The following is a 22,243-nucleotide window of genomic DNA, read 5'->3' as shown; positions in this document are numbered from 1 at the left end:
CCAGGGGAAGGATGCACATGCACAGTACAGAGGGTATAATTATGTTCATTCCACTCCTCCAATAAAGTCTCTGGGCCTCATTAGGAGTGTTGCGGTAAGGCACCGAAGTGCTACCGGCGCCGTTGTTACCTCACCGCACCATACCGAGTATGCTCGCAGGTGATGCTCTGGACGCCGGGTCAGACTAGGCGTGCAGAGCGGCACCCGCGAGCAGTACCGGATGGTAGCAACGGCCCCGTTATTAATGGGCCGTTGTTACCATCCTCCCCACTCCCATTGAGCCCTATGGGGGCTCAAATGGGAATGGGGACGTACCGGGTCCGGGTCCCGCGAATGGGAATTACGGGGCCCTCCAAGGTCGGAATGGCCCGGTAAATCCCCTTTTGCAGGACCCGGACTCGAGTTTGGCCTTATTAAGGGCATGGCTACCTCCAAACTCGTAATGAGGCTGTCTGTATAGTTTGAATGGACTCCTAACACGGACCCTACGGCCACATGGTATCCTCTGCTTCTTGCACATTTACCCTGTAACTTACATCGTCTGGAGTCACAACTCGAAAACTGTTGTTAATCTGCATGTGTTTCTTTGTGCATGTATGCTGCATGAGGGCTACAGCAGAGGTATCATGTGTAGACAACTGCCCTGGCAGAGCATTCATCTTTCCGGCCTCCTTTCTGCTGGCACTGTGCCCTTGACATGCGGCAGAGTCCCACGAAAATGTGGTCCAGCTATATTACCATCTTCTTGTACTTTCCATGCAAATTATAGCAGAGCTTTCATCTCTAGACTGTCGCCCTAAGGCACCATAGCACACATCCTATTCCTTCTTCATTTCATCCCGTAGCATCCCATAGAATACAGCCGAGTCCCACGAAAAATTCAGCCCAGCTGTGCACATCATCCAGCTGAATACCACCTGCACCGGTTCTCTATCCATCCTTTGTCTTCCAACTTAACTACTCCAGGCTCTTCGCTTTTGCTAATAAGTACTGAATGTCCCTGTATTGCTCCTTTCCCCTAGTACTGATGCATGCACAGCTATGCACCTTTATCTAGGCTTCGCAGACTATGACCTCCCGAAGAGCTCATCCATGCACAGCGCTTCAACACCATAACATATGGCAGGAGGCACTATACAAATACAAGATAATATAGCATAGCATGCAGCAAGTAGTTTGTCTATCTGCTGGGACACGAAAAGTAGCGAAATTGAAATATGGAGCTTTCATCCTTGTCTAAAAATTGAGGTTTATGTATTTTGGCTTGGAACTCTACTGTTAAAGGTTTATATTAAGTTGATAAATTTTTTTTTTACATGTTTGACTTTTAACCAATAAAACACATTTATTTTTTTTAATCAATTTTTCTTGGTAGAATCATATGCATAAATTAGCGTGGTAGCATGTTTGCTCCTGTGGGTCTTTTCTGTATGTATGTATTTATTTATACGGTTTTATATATCTTGAATCCAGCTGGAGAGCAAAGAAGTGCTTCTGTTCTCAGAGGCCCAGCATGTCCCGCAGGGGTATGATTAAAGTGTTCCTCCTGGGCATCCCCTTGGTGGTGGGATAGTGAAGGTCAGGTTTGTGTATTTAAACTTGCTAAAGCATTTGTTTGGCAAATCAGAATTCAAAGTTAGCCCCCCCCCCCCCACCGCCCCCCCCACCCAATGAAATGAATCTGACTGGGATAGCTGCAATGCATGAAGGGCTTTTCCCAGAGCACGTTTGCAATGGCTGATGGCTTCCATTCTCTGGTGGCAAAGGCCGGGGCATACCCGGTAAGTAGTCAGTGATAATGAAGATGCTCTGGCTGCCTCGCATGTCCATTTACAAACATGGCGCTTCAGCGCACACCAGAACAATTGGCCCTGTGCTTTCCAGGTATTGCAGGTATGCAGCTGGCTGTACTGTTGCCTTGTGAGTGATGCACTGGGTGCAATTCCTGCAGTTTTCCTTGACATCGTGACACAGGTGAGGCAGTAAAAAGCTGAAAAGGCAGTAAAGGCAGGCAGCGTTTACAATGGATTCCTATGGAGTTCACCTGTTTGTTGTTGATGCAAAAAACTGCCAGACTTCACAGGAATCCACAGCACCTGCGCAGGCATGAAAATATAGGCCGGCACAAGTGCAGGAGCATTTATATGGCGGAGAAGAAGGGAGTGGCGGAAACGTATGTTATGTTCCGCCCCTCCTCTCCGCCATACAAATTAAGGAAAATGAGCCGTGACGGGAATCTATTGAATCTAGCCTTACGCAAGGCTTTTACGCATGAGATTCCCATTGCGACAAGCTCAAAATGAGCTCCAAAGAGTGTAAATCGCTGGCAGCGCTCCAACCAGAAAAGCTTGCTCTATGTGTCATCAGACTGAGCACCAGAGTGAATGGCCTCTCCAAAGTAAATCCAAAAAAGGCTACCTGAGCTACTTGTAAGTATTTATTTTTTTCCATGTTCTATCTTCAATGTTCTCTAATGAAAACAATGAGGAATGAGATGGATTCACTGGGCTAGTGCAAGAGGAATGAGATGGACTCACAAAGCTAGTGCAAGAGGAATGTTCTACAGGCATCAGCAACTTTCCGGGTTCTCCTGCAAGACTATTGAAGGCAGCTGGATCACAATACTGACCTTGCAAGCAGCAACTCTGTGGCATTAATCCTTGCAGTGCCCAGTATCTACAGTACACTAGTCTGCTCTAACACCAGTAGGGGGCATTGCAGGGATGTAATTTAGGAGTGGCCAGGGGTCGCAACTGCGACCCCTGAGGTCTCCCTTGCTACCCCTAAAAAAGAAGGAAAAAAAATTGTAAACTTTTTTTTATTTTTTAAATTGGGGCTCCTGGGCTCTGGCCCGCATCATGTTGCTCTTTGTTTCTGGAGTGGCTGGTTTTCTGATAGCTATAGCTGGTGGGATAGCTCAGTGACTTGAGGGCTTGCTGGTCCAATGTGTGTGTGATCTGCAGGTTGGAGTTTGGAATCCCAGCAAGGTCAACTCAGCCTTTCATCCTGCTAAGGTTGATAAATGAGTACCAACACAGGTTGGGTGTAATTGTGAGTATATTTGTTCTATATGAAGCGCTCAAGCGTAAGTGCTATATAATAACACATTATCATTATCGTTTGGCCTTGGACGTCTGGTTGCATTCACAGTAATTTGGTAATATGGGCCTATACGCACTGATATTAACTATACATATGGTGATCTATTCTTGTATGAAATGTATATCTTGTATGAAATGTATATCACTTTACAGTGATATTGTAACCATATTTTTCGTAGTGTATTTAGGAACAATGCTCTGTGATGCCACTTCCTGTTTTGTCAAGGGGTGAAAGGTCGTGTTCCATCGATTCCCGTGATGTCACTTCAGGGTGGGGTCAAATGACATCACTTCCTGTGATGTCATTGCTGGTCAAGGGTCGTGTGATGTCACTTCCGCTACCCCTGGCATTTTGGTGAAATGACGTCACTGGGGCATTGTGTTCTCTGCGGCTATCCCTACAATTTTCCACAAGGCATTTAACTAATATTGTCCCTGGTGTAGCTCAGAGACCAGCCTGTAACATCGTTGTTGGTTATTATTGCGCTCCCATTTGATAAGTGGATTTTCTTTTCCCATTGTCCAGGTTTCTGGGGCTTTTTTTTGCTTACTAGTTAAGGCCCAGTGGTTGAAGTGGGTGGGAGCGGTTGGGAGCGGGGCTCCTCTACTTTTTTTAAATTATGTTTTACAGATCCTATACTTTTATTTTAAAAAGAAACCGTTCCTCAACGGTTTTGTTTTAAAACAAAAGTGTAGGAAGAAGTTAAAACTTTCACTTCAGTGCATTGCTGTGAAGGTGTATTTGTTTGGGGTTTTGTATTGTGCGTGCATTGGGGTGTGGTGATGGGGTGGTGGGGAGCAGGTTAGGCCAGCAGGGAACACTTCTTTTCATACACTGTGACCTCTGTTCAGGCCCAATGGCGTCAGCTGCTGAAGGTGCACTCAAATAGGACCAGGACGGCTCTGTAACCCTGCACCCTCGAGCAGCGTGGGAGAGGGCACCGGGGATGCACATTCTGTAAGCAGGCGAATGTGACATGGAATCAGGAAAAGAAAAAGGCGATCTGACAAAGCAGAAGGACAGGAAATATCCCTCGGTGCGCCCCCGGCCCCGCCACCTTCCATCAGCAGAATGGACAGGACATGGATGTGAGTGAGACAGTGCAGATGGCGGCCCTCCAACGGATTTGATACTTGGAGAGGGTCCCAGAGCCTGAGCCGGGTGTCAGCGACCGGAGGGAGGAAGCAGCGTCATGATTTCAGGATAGTGAGATGTAGAGCAGAGATATGTACGGCCTTGCAATGCTTGCCCATCCTCACCCAACCTGACTCCGCCTGTGTTTATGTTAAGAGTTTTTTTTTTACCAAAGTGGTGCTCTAACAGAGCTGAGGCTTGTCTGGAGAGTCGTTTGTGATAGTTTGCAAGCCTGTGGAGTCAGGGTAGACAATAAAAGCATAGAGCTGACCAGAAAAGGGCAGATGCTGAGCGCTCCTGGCTGCGGACGAGGGCATACCTGTGTGGGCAATTAATGGGATAGACATACATGATTCGGCGAGTGGTTGCTGAAGGGCTGGGGATGTGCTCCAGCATACCTTAGTTGCATCTTGGACTTGTTTGTCTGTTAGGTGGTACTGTAGTTTGACAGATCCCAGAGAAGAGAAATCTGTAGTGCAAGAGGAATGACATGGACACACTATGCTAGTGCAAGAGGAATGAGATGGGCTCACAGAGCTAGTCCAAGCAGAATGAGATGGACTCGCTGGGCTAGTGCAAGAGGAATGAGATGGACTCATAGGGCTAGTGCAAAAGAAATTATATCGAGTCATGGGGCTACTGAAAGCGGAATGAGATGGCCTCACTGGGCTAGTGCAAGAGGAATGAGATAAACTTATGGGGCTAGTGCAAGAGGAATGACATGGACACACTAGGCTAGTGCAAGAGGAATGAGATGGACTCACACAGCTAGTCCAAGCGGAATGAGATAGACTAGCTGGGCTATTGCAAGAGGAATGAGATGGACTCACAGGGCTAGTGCAAGAGGAATTAGATTAACTCACAAGACTAGTGCGAGAGGAATGAGATGGACTGAAAGGGCTAATGCAAGAGGAAAAAGATGGACTCACAGAGCTAGTGCAAGCGGAATGAGATGGACTCACTGGGCTAGTGCAAGAGGAATGAGGTGGACTCACGGGTCTAGTGCAAGATAAATTATATGGACTCATGGAACTAGTGCAAGAGGAATGAGAGTGACTCACTGGGCTAGTGCAAGTGGAATGAGATGGACTCACAAGGCTAGTGCAAGAGGAATGAGATGGACTCACAGGTCTAGTGCAAGAGGAATGAGATGGACTCACTGGGCCAGTGCAAGATAAATTATATAGAGCCATGGGGCTACCGCAATCGGAATGAGATGGACTCACTGGGCTAGTGCAAGAGGAATAAGATGGACTCACTGGGCTAGTGCAAGTGGAATGAGATGGACTCACTGGGCTAGTGCAAGAGGAATGAGATGGACTCACAGAGCTAGTGCAAGAGGAATGAGATGCACTCATGAGGCTAGTGCAAGAGGAATGATATAGAGTCACAGGGCTACTGCAAGAGGAATGAGATGGACTCATGGTTTTAGTGCAGGAGGAATGAGATGGACTCACAGAGCTAGTGCAAGCGGAATGAAATGGGATCACTGGTCTAGTGCAAGCGGAATGAGATGGGCTCATGGAACTAGTGCAAGCGGAAGGAAATGAACTCACTGGGCTAGTGCAAGAGGAATGAGATGGACTCACAAGAGGCTAGTGCAAGAGGAATGATATGGGATCATGGTTCTAGAGCAAGGAAAATGAGATGGACTCATAGGGCTAGTGCAAGAGAAATTATATCGAGTCATGGGGCACCTGAAAGCGGAATGAGATGGACTCCATGGACTAGTGCAAGAGGAATGAGATAGACTTATGGGGCTAGTGGAAGAGGAATGAGATGGACAAACTGGGCTAGTGTAAGAGGAATGAGATGGACTCATGAAACTAGCGCAAGTGGAATTAGATTGACTCACTTGCCTAGTGCAAGTGGAATGAGATTGACTCACAAGGCTAGTGGAAGAGCAATGAGATGGACTCACAGGTCTAGTGCAAGAGGAATGAGATGGACTCACTGGGCTAGTGCAAGATAAATTATATAGAGCCATGGGGCTACTGCAAGCGGAATGAGATGGACTCACTGGGCTAGTGCAAGAGAAATAAGATGGAATCATTGGGCTAGTGCAAATGGAATGAAATGGACTCACCGGGCTAGTGCAAGCAAGAGGAATGAGATGGACTCACAGAGCTAGTGCAAGAGGAATGAGATGCACTCATGAGGCTAGTGCAAGAGGAATGATATAGAGTCACAGGGCTACTGCAAGAGGAATGAGATGGACTCATGGTTTTAGTGCAGGGGGAATGAGATGGCGTCACAGAGCTAGTGCAAGCGGAATGAAATGGGCTCACTGGTCTAGTGCAAGCAGAATGAGATGGGCTCATGGAACTAGTGCAAGCGGAAGGAGATGAACTCACTGGGCTAGTGCAAGAGGAATGAGATGGACTCACAAAGCTAGTGCAAGAGGAATGATAAGGGATCATGGTTCTAGTGCAAGGGAAATTATATCGAGTCATGGGGCTACTGAAAGCGGAATGAGATGGACTCACTGGGCTAGTGCAAGAGGAATGAGATAGACTTATGGGGCTAGTGCAAGAGGAATGAGATGGACACACTGGGCTAGTGCAAGAGGAATGAGATGGACTCACAGAGCTAGTGCAAGTGGAATGAGATGGACTCGCTTGGCTAGTGCAAGAGGAATGAGATGGGCTCACAGGGCTAGTGCAAGAGGAATTAGGTTAACTCACAAGACTAGTGCAAGAGGAACGAGATGAACTCACTGATATGATATGATATGGCATTTATAGCGTGCCTATACATAAGTGTTTCAAGGCGCGACAAGGCAAGGGGGGGAAACAAAGGGAGGACAAAACAACGATCCTACTAGGCCAGGTGTCATTCAGATCGCGCAAGTGCATGGGAAGGGGGGAAAGGAAAAGTGCGCAGGGGGAAGGGAGAGGGGAAAAGTGCAGTGCATGGGAAGTGGAATAAATATGACACATAACAGCCAGCTAGTGGCAAGTGCAAGGAAGTGCAGACATAAGTGCTAATAGGGGGGGACTGAAGGGATACAGGAAACGGTCCCAAATGCAGGGGTTGCCAGGGAGGCCGTGCAGGTGGGTAATTGATGGGGCCTGGGCCAGAGATCAAAAGGGTGGCACAGGTAGCCAGTGCAATTACGGTCAGGAATTCAGCAAGGGAGAGGAGGAGAGTAAGCAGAAGCACAGAGGAAGATTTTGAGGTGTTTCCGGAACCGGAGTTGGTTCTCCTCAAGTTTCAAGAAGGCAGGAAGGCTGTTCCAGAGAGAGGCCCCTGCTGAAGAGAGTAATCTGCCACCAACTCGTTGCTTGGAGAAGCGACTGACCCTAAGGGAGTTGGAGGCAGATGAGCGAAGAGCTCGAGAAGGGAGATATTTAGGTAGAGAGAGTTGAAGGTATTTCAGTCCCAGACCCCAGAAGGCCTTGTCCACAATCCAGAGGGTTTTTAACTTAATCCTCGCAGCCACTGGGAGCCAGTGCAGAGATTTCAGTCCTGGAGAGATACGATCCCTGGGCTTGAGGCCAAGGACAAGTCTTGCAGTCCTGTTCTGGATAAGTTGCAGAGGGCAGAGAGTAGAGGCAGGCAGATTTAGATAGAGGCTATTACAGTAGTCCAGCTTGGAGAGGACCAGGGCTCTGGAGACAGTGAGCTTCTGGGGGAAGGAGAGGAAAGGAAGAATACCTCTAAGGAGGTGCAGCTGGTAGTGTGACTTCTTGGAGAAGTCAGAGATGTGAGGGGAGAAGGAGAGTGCAGAGTCGAAGATGACCCCGAGGTTTTTAGCCTTGCAGGTGGGAGTGGGAGGAGGGCCAAGAGAGGCCAGCCAGAGAGCTGCAAGGAAGGAGGGAGTGGGTGTGCCGATGCAAGAGGAATAAGATGGACTCACAGAGCTAGTGCAAGCGGAATTAGATGGACTCACTGGGCTAGTGCAAGAGGAATGAGATGGGCTCACGGGTCTAGTGCAAGAGAAATGTGATGGACTCCTAGGGCTAGTGGAAGAGAAATGATATAGAGTCATGAGACTAGTGCAGTAGGAATGAGATGACTCACTGGGCTAGTGCAAGAGAAATGAGATAGACTCATGAGACTAGTGCAGTAGGAATGAGATGACTCACTGGGCTAGTGCAAGAGTAATGAGATAGACTCATGAGACTAGTGCAGTAGGAATGAGATGGACTCACAGAGCTAGTGCAAGCGGAATGAGATGGATTCATAGGGCTAGTGCAAGAGAAATGATATAGAGTCATGAGACTAGTGCAGTAGGAATGAGATGACTCACTGGGCTAGTGCAAGAGAAATGAGATAGACTCATGAGACTAGTGCAGTAGGAATGAGATGGACTCAGAAAGCTAGTTCAAGAGGAATGAGATGGACTCAGAAAGCTAGTGCAAGAGAAATTAGATGGACTCATAGGGCTACTGCAAGAGAAATTATATAGAGTCATGGGGCTACTGAAAGCGGAATGAGATGCACTCACTGGGCTAGTGCAAGAGGAATGAGATGGACTCACTGGGCTAGTGCAAGAGGAATGAGATGGACTGACAGAGCTAGAGCAAGCAGAATGAGATGGACTCACTGGGCTAGCGCAAGAGGAAAGAGATTGACTCACGGGTCTAGTGCAAGAGGAATGAGATGGACTCATAGGGCTAGTGCAAGAGAAATTATATAGAGTCATGGGGCTACTGCAAGCAGAATGAGATGGACTCACTGGGCTAGTGCAAGAGGAATAAGATTGACTCACTGGGCTAGTGCAAGAGGAATGAGATGGACTCATAGGGCTAGTGCAAGAGAAATGAGATGGACTCATAGGGCTAGTGCAAGAGAAATTATATAGAGTCATGGGGCTACTGAAAGCAGAATGAGATGGACTCACTGGGCTAGTGCAAGAGGAATGAGATGGACTCACTGGGCTAGTGCAAGAGGAATGAGATGGACTGACAGAGCTAGAGCAAGCAGAATGAGATGGACTCACTGGGCTAATGCAAGAGGAAAGCGATTGACTCGGCGGGTCTAGTGCAAGAGAAATGATATAGAGTCATGGGGCTACTGCAAGCAGAACGAGATGGACTCACTGGGCTAATGCAAGAGGAATAAGATGCACTCATGGGACTAGTGCAAGAGGAATGATATAGAGTCACTGGGCTACTACAAGAGGAATGGGATGGACTCATGGAGCTAGTGCAAGTGGAATGAGATGGACTCACTGGGCTAGTGCAAGAGGAATATGATGCACTCATGGGGCTAGTGCAAGAGGAATGATATAGAGTCCCTGGGCTACTGCAAGAGGAATGAGATGGACTCGTGGAGATAGGGCATGTGGAATGAGATGGACTCACGGGGCTAGTGCAAGAGGAATGAGATGGACTCACGGGGCTAGTGCAAGAGGAATGAGATGGACTGACAGAGCTAGAGCAAGCAGAATGAGATGGACTCACTGGGCTAGTGCAAGAGGAAAGCGATTGACTCACGGGTCTAGTGCAAGAGAAATGATATAGAGTCATGGGGCTACTGCAAGCAGAATGAGATGGACTCACTGGGCTAGTGCAAGAGGAATAAGATGCACTCATGGGACTAGTGCAAGAGGAATGATATAGAGTCACTGGGCTACTGCAAGAGGAATGGGATGGACTCATGGAGCTAGTGCAAGTGGAATGAGATGGACTCACTGGGCTAGTGCAAGAGGAATACGATGCACTCATGGGGCTAGTGCAAGAGGAATGAGATGGACTCATGGAGATAGGGCATGTGGAATGAGATGGACTCACAGGGCTAGTGCAAGAGGAATATGATGCACTCATGGGGCTAGTGCGAGGGGAATGATATAGAGTCACTGGGCTACTGAAAGAGGAATGAGATGGATCATGCGGCTAGATAAAGCAGATATATCGCTACATTGTTTAATTCATACGTCATCCATTGTAGGGCACTCGTGTGTCTCCTTCTAACTCTATGACCATGCTCCACATTCGTCAGTCTCCATTATTATTCCCAAAGAGTGAGGAGCAGTGAAGTGTTAGGAATAGGAATGAAAATTGATGATTGAGGCGAATGGCAGAGGATTGAGAGGAAGGTGTGCAGAGACACGAGGATATCCTATACTGGACAGTGGCTTAATCCAAAGTGTTTAAATGTTGTTGCTTTTTCCAATGAAGGAGTCAAATATATACTCTAAATACAACGCGCTCACAGCGAGGATGAGTTTGTCTGCACAGCATTAGCAACCTTATACAGGGGATAGTCCAGAGAACACAAGAAAATGAAACTCAGTTGCGGCCCACACTCTCCTAGACTCATTTCCAGCCTCACAGCTAGCCAAGTAACCTATGTTGACACTCAATGGGTTAATCACAGGAACAGTTAACTACTACCAAAAGAGGGCTACTCTCCATTGACTTCAATGGGATCGGCCACCAAAAACATCAGAGTTCAGTCCACTCAGAGACTCAACATGTTGAGGGATTTGCAGATGAAGAAGTCCTAAATGAACTGTACAGTGGTGTAACTGTCTGTTAAGCATTGCCCTGTCAATGAGAGCAGCACAGCGCATTAGTGGAATGAGAGCAGCACTGCAGGCTCTGTTGGTGCTGCATTCTTCCGGATGTGTATAGTAACTGAGGTTGCCACAACTAAATTACCTTACCGTGCAATGCCAAATCCTGCAAATATTCCGGCGGAATGAGACTCATTCCTGATGAAGGCACCCAGAGTCCAAGGGTCCAACACGGAACCAAGGCCAAGACTTCACGCACCCAATGCCATTCTGTTTCCCACTTGGCTAACTACATTTCTTAGGCATGAAAGCTGTGTTAATTGTGTTTCTTTAAAATCCTTCAAAATGTCTTTCTACATGCACAAGTAGGAATCAGCTAGTGGCTGCTGTGAAGGGTTCTCTTTTATACAGGTTAGAAGCAAAAAGAAAAATGTGCATGATCCGTTTAGCACATAACAGGCTGCGATGGCAAAGAGTTGAATTCTCACTGCAAAAGTGACCCATTACAAGGACTAATGCCCGTGATCCTGGAACCCGCAGGCACAGTCTTTAGAGGGAAAAGCTGGCCAGTGCCATGCGGTGTCATTTTGAGAGGCTATTTGTTATTAATATAACTAACACATTCACGGTAGTTGCTGTCGCCATCACTCACAGGCCAGTCCAAAGGGCAATAGGGCAATGAATGTCCATACCAAAAATGCAAAATGCTAGTGTGGGGCAGTTTTTTTGTTCAAAGTGGGACACTTTTTTGGCCAATGTGGACCTGTTTGATGAGTTACTTCACTATGCGGCTAGTAGTTGAGACCATTGTTGCTGAATACATGTCTTTAAAATGCACAATTTGAACCACATTTTATCAAAAGAAAACTCCCCATTGGGTACTACTCAGTCTGTCACAAAAGGGATGAATTGCCATTTGCAACTGTGGGCCACTTTTTCATTGCTGCCCCAGTCCGACCCTGGCGGCCGGATCTTTACTGGAGTATTGGTAGTTGCAGATTGGATCATACAAGCACTACGACCTCGAAAATGCCAAATCCGAAAATGTCGGAATTTATTTGTGGATTTCACCGCAATTATATGTGGTGGGTGCGTGAGGGTAATATATAATGTAGGGTGTCATGTTGACGTTCCCTTAGTAACGCAGGGGCGGGAGGGAACGAGGAAGGGAAGTGATGTAACGGGGGCGGGATCGAGGAGTTCGGGGAAGGAGGAGAATAAAGAGGACGTGCATTTTAAACGCTCCGTGTCCTGAGTCTTTCCTTTACCGCAGCAGGCCCGCTATGACAAGCGAGAACACCGTAATGGCGATGAGGATGGGATCGGGGGCAGGGCAATGCTCCTAGGAGCACGCAGCAACCCGCCCCGCCGAACACAGCGAAGAAGCTCGCAGCAGCGGGCCCCGCCAGCTGGCGCAATCTACGCGCGGCCCGGGCCGCAGCGGTGAGAACACGCCCACAGCGACGCGCCAATGCCTCGGACGAGGCCCGACATCCGAGCCGAACACCCACGCCCAGAGCAACGCCATGCGGCGACGCAGGCTCAGGAAGCCCGCGAAAGGCCCGAGGCACGCAAAGCTAGGAGGAAGGCCCTGCAGGCCATCACGGAGCTCACAGGGTGCCGCGAGGAGTGCCAAAAGCCCCCCCCTGAAGGAACTTGAGCAGGGTGCCCCCCCCTCTGCAGACGGTGCTCGTGCCCTGTGAGGCGGCTGTCCTACACCGACAGAAGGCGGGGCCACACCCTAGAAGCAAGGTCTGAACCGGCCCTCCCAAAGGTACGCCACACAAGCGAGGGCCAGAGGCGGCAACAGAAACCCCACCACCACCATGTCAGGACAAGACGATGGCCAAGGGGGACAGGCACAGGCGATCGCGCCCCCAGCGCAGGGAACAGCCGCATCAGATCATGTGCCCTACCAACTGCCAGACACTTTGGCTGCCCAAATGCCGGGAGCATTTGATGTAATGGACACCAGCAACATGGGCCCTCGGTGGACCAAATAGATCAGAGACTTCGACCTGTACATGGGAGCTACAGGCCCAGTCGCAGATGCACGACAGGTATGTCTGCTAAAACTAGCTGTAGGCCCCGCAACCCGAGACATAATCGATGAAATGCCACAGGATTCCATTGACTCGATCCAAGGCCTCAAAGAAGCACTAGCAGCATATTTTGCACCCCATACCAATGTAGATTACGAAAGACATCTATTCCATAGCACCAAGCAGATCAAAGGGGAGTCCATGGATGCCTATGTGATGCGACTACGCACCAAACTAAAGCACTGTGACTTTGCCAACTATTCAAATGCCGAAGCACTAAGATCGCAAATCATCTCGGGGTGCGAATCACAGACTTTTCGACGGAAGCTGCTGCAGAAATCTCGCACGCTGGAGGAAATTCTAGCGCTGGCGAGGGTAGAGAGAGCCATCGACTCCCAGGTCGAAAGTTTCGGCAACACCACCATAGGGGAGAACGTCAACAAACTGCAAATGGAAAGAAAACCCGAAGAACTCTTCTGCTATAAATGTGGCTTCGAATATCCACATGAGGGTACATGTCCAGCCATAGGCCAAAGGGCCACCTCGTGCGGCGAAGAGGGTCACTTCAAGGCAGTGTGCAGACTGTTCCGCGACAGAGGTAGAGACAGGCCCAGGGAAAACACCTCCCGCCCAAGAAGCAGACACGGAGGGTCCACCGGCAACAATCAGATCCCCGCCACAGGGACCACCCCAAATCAACCGGCAGGGGATCAGCGAGACAGAGAGTCAGGAGAAGACCGGCAAAGAAGAAGGGACAGGAGAAGGCAAGCCATGCGTCCAAGAACAGACCGCCGGTCCCGCCGACACGTGCGACACGTGCGATACCTGGTGGAACAGTCCCCCCCCACAGATTCTGACCTCAGCTCATCAGGGAGCGATCAGAAGAGGAAAGCATACGTATATGCACTAGGAAACCCCACAGCAACCGCCCACAGCCCAACGCTCATCAATAAACTTCAAGAAAAGCCCACCGAATTTCTCTTAGACACTGGTGCCACCGTCAATGTGGTAAGCGAAAAGATTTACAACAATCTCCCTCAAAAACCCAAATTACACCCGGCAACTGTGAACATTTATGCATACGGGGCCAAGACACCTCTGAAATGTTTGGGACAATTCAATGGCCTCTGCAGGTACAAGGGCCATGAAATGAAGGTACCCATACACGTACTAGCCACCGAGACTGACAGTGGTTGCGTCCTTAGTTTTAAGGCAGCCGCGGACATGGGCCTCATTCACATTTTGTACAACATCATGGTGCACAAATATATAGACCCCGTTGAAATGGTGAACAACCTATACCCCAAAATCTTCAAAGGAATAGGGAAGCTTTGCAACAGACAAATACGGCTTCATGTGGACGATTCCATTTGCCCCGTAGCACAGCCATATCGAGGGATCCCAGTTAACATTAAAAAAAAAAGTGGAGGATGAGCTCAAAAAGCTACTCGAACAAGACATCATCGAGAGGGCCACTGGTCCCACAACATGGGTCTCACCGATTGTCCCGGTTCCCAAGAAAGGCTCGGAGGCCATAAGACTATGTGTAGACATGCGACGCCCGAATCACAGGCATGATACACTGGGAAAGACACCCGGCACCAAGAATCACAGGCATGATACATTTGCTGAATGGAGCGAAAGTATTCTCCAAACTAGACCTCCAGAAGGGATACCATCAACTAGTCCTACACCCAGACAGCAGAAACATCACAACGTTTGTCACCCATGTTGGTCTCTTCAGATACAAGAGACTAAGCTTTGGGGTGTCGTTGGCCGCAGAAACATTCCAGGCTGAGGTCCACAACGTTATAAAGCACATTCCGACCTGTTTAAATTATTCGGATGACATCCTGGTATTCGGAACAGACGCTAACAAGCATGATGAGACCCTGATGCTGGTGTGCAAAGCGCTACATGATGCAAATCTCACGCTTAACAGAGAAAAATGCGAATTTCGGAAGAACACACTGAAATTCTTTGGACACATCTTCTCTGAAGCAGGCATGACCCCGGACCCGGACAAAGTGGCAGCACTCAACGACACGGCAGCCCCCGCCAATGTGTCTGAGCTTCGGTCATTCTTGGGTCTCGCCAGTTATTGTAACCGATACATTAGAGATTTCGCGTCGGTCAGTGAGCCACTCAGACAACTGACACATCAGGACACCAAGTTTGAGTGGACACAAGAGTGCCAAAGGGCGTTCGAACTAATAAGGGAAAGAGTAGCCAAAGCAGAGAACATGTCCTACTATGACCCAAGCAGACAGACGGAACTCACGGTTGACGCCAGCCCTGTTGGACTGGGTGCGATATTGGCACAAAAGGACCCAAAAGACCCGTCAAGGAAACACGTAGTGGCCTACGCCAGCCGCAGCCTGTCCTCCACGGAAACAGCGTATTCTCAAGCAGAAAAGGAGGGGCTTGCTGTAGTATGGGCGTGTGAACACTTCCATCTATTCCTTTATGGCAAACCCTTTCAAGTTGTCACCGACCATCAGGCACTCCTGTTCCTATATGGCAAACCGCAGGCCAAGATGCCCCCGCGAATCGCCCGATAGGGTCTGAGGCTTCAAGACTATGCTTTCGAAATAGTCCACAGACCTGGGAAAGGTGAAAACCCGGCTGATTTTCTATCCAGGAGACCAAGAGGAGAAAGTGCCCCAGAACCATCCGTGGCTGACAGATACTTACGATATCTGGTACACCAGGCTGCCACGGAGGGAATCAACATGGAAACACTAGCCAGGGAAACGGAAAATGATCCAACGTGCCGCATCATTTGTGAAGGTCTGGAGTCAGGACAGTGGCGAAGAGCAAAAGAAAAGGGGAGAGCTGCCGGCGGTAAGGTACAGGAGGACGTGGAAAAGTAAAAGACGTACTCGCAGTATCAGAGGATCACATGATCCTAAAGGACAGCAAGCTATTCATTCCAGAAGTAATGAGGGCCAAAGTCGTAGAACTGGCCCACGCGACACACCGAGGCATGGTTTCCACCAAACACATGCTCCGGCAGAAGGTGTGGTTTCCCCACATGGATGCGCTAGTAGAGGCCGCCCTGAGAGCATGCCCCACTTGTTGCCTTATTACGCCAAACCGACACCCTGAGCCACTCGTCATGTCGGACCTCCCCCAGAGAGTATGGGAAGCAGTGGCGGCGGACTTTTTCGGGCCTATTGAAGGAGGGAAATACGTCCTGGCAATAATGGATGAATACTCACGGTATCCCGACGTAAGGATTATATCATCCACTGCAGCGCATCATGTCATCCCATTTCTGGACCACATGTTCTCAGTTTACGGGGTACCACGAGTACTCAAGACGGACAACGGGGCCCCCTTCTGTGGACATCAGTTTACTCAATTTGCAAACTACATGGGTTTCCATCACAAAAAGGTCACGCCACTGTGGCCTCAGGCGAATGGAATGATAGAGCGATTCATGGCCAACTTGAAGAGAGCCCTTCAAATCGCCTGTCTCACCGGCCAGCCCTATGAGCAGGTGTTAAATCAAGTGATGAGAGACTATAGAGGAACCCCTCACAGCACCACAGGAAGGACACCTGCCGAATTGATGTTTGGACGCAATACCCAGACATGCCTTCCACAGGCCGAAGGCATGACACCATCACCTGCCCTAGATCAAGAGGTGCGAGAAAGAGACAAAGCAGCGAAAGCACGCATGAAGGAATACACCGATGCTCGCAGGCGAGCTCAGCCCTCCACGATTGGAGTTGGAGATGTGGTAGCCGTGCGACAACCGACGACACACAAGCACACGGCCCCCTTTCGGGAAGAACCTTTACTTGTCACCCAGAAAAAGGGGTCTATGATCACAGCCCAGGGGCCCGAGGGATCCGTCACGAGAAACTCATCTCACTTCAAAGAGCTTCCGCCCAGTGGAGCCAGGAGGCTAAGCGGCAGGGTGCAGATGCATCTAGACTATGAGTCGGACGACTCCTACCAGGCTGATCAGTGGGACTCGGAGGACGCCGAGCTGGAAAGAGAAAGCCCCAGTGCGGGAAGCGGACCTTCGCCTGGGCCGAGTCAGGCCCGTCCACAGAGGGTTCGGAACAGACCTCGTAGATGGATAGAGGAAATGGACTAGAAGCCCACCGGACTCTCGCCCATTGCGAGAAGACTGGTAACCGTTTAAAAAGGGGGGAGATGTCATGTTGACGTTCCCTTAGTAACGCAGGGGCGGGAGGGAATGAGGAAGGGAAGTGATGTAACGGGGGGCGGGATCGAGGAGTTCGGGGAAGGAGGAGAATAAAGAGGACGTGCATTTGAAACGCTCCGTGTCCTGAGTCTTTCCTTTACCTCAGCAGGCCCGCTATGACAAGCGAGAACACCGCATAGGGTGGATATGGTGGGGGGGGCTGCACCCCCACATACAATTGAGTGAAACCACAAAAAAAATGGACATTTTCGAATTCCGCATTTAAAAGTGGCAGTGATGAGACAGATCGGTTGTAGATAGTTGGCGTGCCCCGCGTACCACCTCTCGCCAGAGTGGCCGATCTAGAACAGGAAACATAAGACGCATCAGTGTTAGGAAGCCAAATGGGTTCAGGAATCGGACTGCCTGCAGCGTACATGGCCTTTTGAACCAAAGGGCCCATTTTTCTCCCGCCTTTTCCCCCCTTCGACAGGCTGCTTTGATTGACAGGCGGCCTGTCAGGATTGCCACGTGCGCTTTTGGTCGCATAGACTGGGAGAGGCAGGAAGAGGCTGGCGGGGCCCCGTGGAGCTGCAAGAATTAAGGGGTGAGGCGCGGAGGAGGGCGGCGGTCACGGGGGATAGAGAGGTGGTGGGCACTTGGGAAGGAATGAGCAGGGCATATCAGGAGCTACAGGAGTGTACCCCACACAAGAGAAGGGTGGAGGTGGGGTGGAGGGCGTTGGGCAGGGGCGTTACCCCCATCTTAGAGGAGGTTGAAGGAGAGGAGCGGGAAACGGAATGAAATCCCATGCAACACGAAAACCGGACCAGGGAAATCGGATTGCAGCAAAAGGGGCCTGCAGAGGATTTTTAGGCAACCGTTTCAAACCCATCAAATGAAACAAATAATTCATGTTCTTCAATAAGCAAGATCAGGTGTACTGTTGCAACAGGAAACATACCTCTCTGACAAATTTAACAGGGAGTGAGATGAGGTGGTGTGCCGTAAAGTACATACTACATCCGGTCTCAGGTCTTGTGACACTCATTCGCAAATGGGGAGGAAGAATAGCTCAGGGGCACCGCTTTTGTCTTGGAAGCCAAACAACACAGCACAACACAGGATTGCACAACACAGGTTCGAATCCCGATCCTGCGGTTAGAAACCACTCCCTGGTATTAAGTGCGCTATAAATGAACAATTAAATAAATAAATACTGGAACAATGAGCAGATGTGAGTATTCAATGCTGCTGAATGAAGTAGAACTAGTCATAGCAAATGTTGGTACCCGGTGAAAATGTCAGTGAAAACGTAGCGAAAATACCTCTGCAGTGAAAAAGTTGCAAAGCGAAAAGTAACCAAAAATGTAGTGCTCCAAGAGTAAATGTTGGGTTAAGGAGGGTTTTGTGGGCTTGTGACCTCCTGATTTAGGGGTAGGATAGGGATTTGGATTAGAGTAAAGATTTTGGCTGGAATTAATAAGAGTTAGGGTCAGGGTGTTTGCTGCACGGCTGGTAATGTTCGGTTTTGGTTAGTCGTTGGTGTAGATTAAGTGTTAGGATAGGGGATATGCTAAGGCTGGGGCTAATAGAGTAATGGTTTGAGTGAGTGTTAAAGACATGCATAAGCTGGGGAGGGCTGGTGATGGTGGTGTTGGATAAGGGTTTAGTATAAACCTAGTGGTTACAGCAAAGTAACCATCAGGGAAAGTGTTAAGAGTTGCAGTTAGGGTAAGGCAAATGGTTGGATTAGAGCAAGGGTTGGGTTTGGGTTTGGGCAAGGCTATGTGATTGGTGGCAAGCTGTTGATGGGGTTGGCATTAGGTCCGCTCTTCATTTTCCATTGATTTTGTATTTACATGCAAATGAAATGCTTTGGTCTGATAAAGGGTTAGTATTCTGTTAGAGTTCAGAGTAGTAATTATAGTTAGGGGAGGGTTTAGGAACTGAGTTAGGATGATTGTGTAGGTTTTATTAAAGGTGTTGTTAGGGTTAGAGCCTCGTACTTCCGTGCATTTGAAAATAGCTTTTTCAGTGATTTTATTACTGGCAATATTTTCACACTTTGCATTTACTGTATTGAATGACTACATTTTTGGAAACTACTTTTTTACTGGCAACATTTTCACAATTTGTATTGACTGTATTGAATGTCTACATTTTTGGAAACTACTTTCTTACTGGCAACATTTTCACACTTTGCATTGACTGTATTGAATGACTACATTTTTGGAAACTACTTTCTTACTGGCAACATTTTCACACTTTGCATTGACTGTATTGAATGACTACATTTTTGAAACAACTTTTTTACTGGCAACATTTTCACACTTTGCATTGACTGTATTGAATGACTACATTTTTAGAAACAACTTTTTTACTGGCAACATTTTCACACTTTGCATTGATTGTATTTAATGACTACATTTTGGAAACTACTTTCTTACTGGCAACATTTTCACACTTTGCATTGACTATATTGAATGACTACATTTTTGGAAACCACTTTTTTACTGGAAACATTTTCACACTTTGCATTGATTGTATTTAATGACTATATTTTGGAAACTACTTTTTACTGGCAACATTTTCACACTTTGCATTGACTGTATAGAATGACTACATTTTTTGGAAACTACTTTCTTACTGGCAACATTTTCACACTTTGCATTGACTGTATTGAATGACTACATTTTTGGAAACCACCTTTTTACTGGAAACATTTTCACACTTTGCATTGATTGTATTTAATGACTGCATTTTGGAAACTACTTTCTTACTGGCAACATTTTCACACTTTGCATTGAAAGTATTGAATAACTACATTTTTGGAAACCACTTTTTTACTGAAAACATGTTCACACTTTGCATTGATTGTATTTAATGACTACAATTTGGAAACTACTTTTTACTGGCTACATTTTCACACTTTGCATTGACTGCATTGAATGACTACATTTTTGGAAACAACTTTTTTACTGGCAACATTTTCACACTTAATCTAGATAGTCATAGTGCACTCCCAATACCTTCAGTGACTTTCAATCTTTAAATTTTCTATATGTACTATAATTGGGAGCGGGGGAGACAAAACAACCCTGGCACTGGGTTGTGGTACTAAGATACAATACAACAGATGTCCACAACCTTGTGGATCTCTCCCGTCCCCTGCACACCCAATGTTTATTGTAAATACAACCAAAAAGTAATATGTTTTTTGTAGATTCAAACCTTATTATAAACGTAAATTTAAAAAAAATTAGTGTCAAACAATCTTGTGATGTATTTCATCAATCAATTTATAGTAAAAAGAACATTCTTTTCCAATCTTCATTACTATTCAAACAAAGTGCATTTCGAAATTGGTATTAGCTTTTGACTTATGTTTTGTTTCAACATAGTATGGATAAACAAATTCAAATCATTAATATCAGATAGTTTTTCATTCCTTTCAATAATACTTCTTATTGAACATCCAATATTAGATTATGTGTCTCTAACAGGAGCTGTCTATCCTTTTTCATGTGCAGTTATCACATCTACAACAAATAAGTAAATAGAGTATTGTCACTCATCTATCACATTTACATTTTCTTGTGTATATCTGTCATTAATTTTCATCTCATAATTACCTGTGTTCTTTCTTATAGCAAACGTTTCTGTTATGCTAGTGAAATCGGCCTGTAAAGTTAAAAGAATAAATATAAGGATGAACCTACTATTATTTACACTTCCAGAAAGGTTCTTGTGATCAAAACCCATATGTGGATAATGAGAGTCATGGTGTAGTACCAATGGTTCAAGAGTTACCTGTTCGCTGTCCTCAGCTGATGCACCAATGGGTGCTCAGATGCCTCTCTCCTACGTCAGTATTCTTCAATCAATGTTCTAAAGAAAAGATTTTTGTTCAGGAGATCAACCGGTACCATAATCCGATGATATATGTCCTTGTTCCAGTAAGGGGTATTCAAATTGTCCTCCCAGTTAAGTGGGTTAACTTTACACCCGATGGTGAATCTGTAGAGAACTAATATGGAATTACTTCTTCATTAAGGTTAGAACTCATGCTCCCGTCTATTAAGTCCTCAATGGTTCTGTGCATATGGTTCTGAATTCCCCATAGTTTTAGGGTGTTTTAGTGCTTACCTCAGTTCGTTCTCCTAATCTTGCTAAGATGCCGCGGTAGAAGAGATCCGCAAAATGGCCGCTTTTGTTTATGTAAGCGTCACGGTGATGACGCGTATGCGTGGTGACATCATGCGGCGGCGTGATGACATCACGCTCGTATAGTCTAAATAAGTATCAACAAGTTGATATTCATATGTGTCCAGCTCAATTCAATACTGTGCTTAGAAGATTCATCCACAACATTCATAAGCACAGTATTGAATTGAGCTGGAAGAGGGATGTAACATGCATTACCAATTTCGAAATGCACTTTGTTTGAATAGTAATGAAGATTGGAAAAGAATGTTCTTTTTACTATAAATTGATTGATGAAATACATCACAAGATTGTTTGACACTAATTTTTTTGAAATGTACGTTTATAATAAGGTTTGAACCTACAAAAAACATATTTCTTTTTGGTTGTATTTACAATAAACATTGGGTGTGCAGGGGACGGGAGAGATCCCCTGTTGTATTGTAACATTTTCATACTTTGCATTGACTGTTTTGAATGACTACATTTTTGGAAACAACTTTTTTACTGGCAACATTTTCACACTTTGCATTGATTGTATTTAATGACTACATTTTGGAAACTACTTTTTACTGGCTACATTTTCACACTTTGCATTGACTGTATTTAATGACTACATTTTTGGAAACTACTTTCTTACTGGCAACATTTTCACATGACTAGATTTTCCTGGGAACATTTTCACATAGAACCCAAATGTCTACATGACCAATACTCATTCCACGGATGAAAATGTAGACCTTCTGAATACCCTCCTGCCTTTTGACATGACTAACCTACTCTTAGGTGAATATTTTAACCAGGAACAAGAGCCACTTCTAGACACACATTTCTAGATGGGGGCCTCCATTAAGAACGAGAGCAACTCATTATATGAAAGGCAGCGCAAACTCTCGTTACAACACATCTGAAGGCAGAAAAATCTGACTGGACGCAAATATGATTTTTACTCCTCAACACATGACGTGCACCACGAAACTGACTTCGTTCTTATGTCCTTTGTTTGCCACAGCAAATGCTCTCAACAAAAATAGGGCACAGCCACATCTTGGATCTCACGCCTACTAATGTGATTCTGGGAGTGGGCAGTGAGGAGAAATGAATATGCCAATTGAGGCTAGGCAATGCTCTGCTGAA

The sequence above is a fragment of the Ambystoma mexicanum genome, chromosome 2p, assembly GCF_040938575.1.
Source record: "Ambystoma mexicanum isolate Mex_15411 chromosome 2p, UKY_AmexF1_1, whole genome shotgun sequence".
NCBI lineage: Eukaryota > Metazoa > Chordata > Amphibia > Caudata > Ambystomatidae > Ambystoma > Ambystoma mexicanum.
This window is presented reverse-complemented; position numbering follows the sequence as displayed.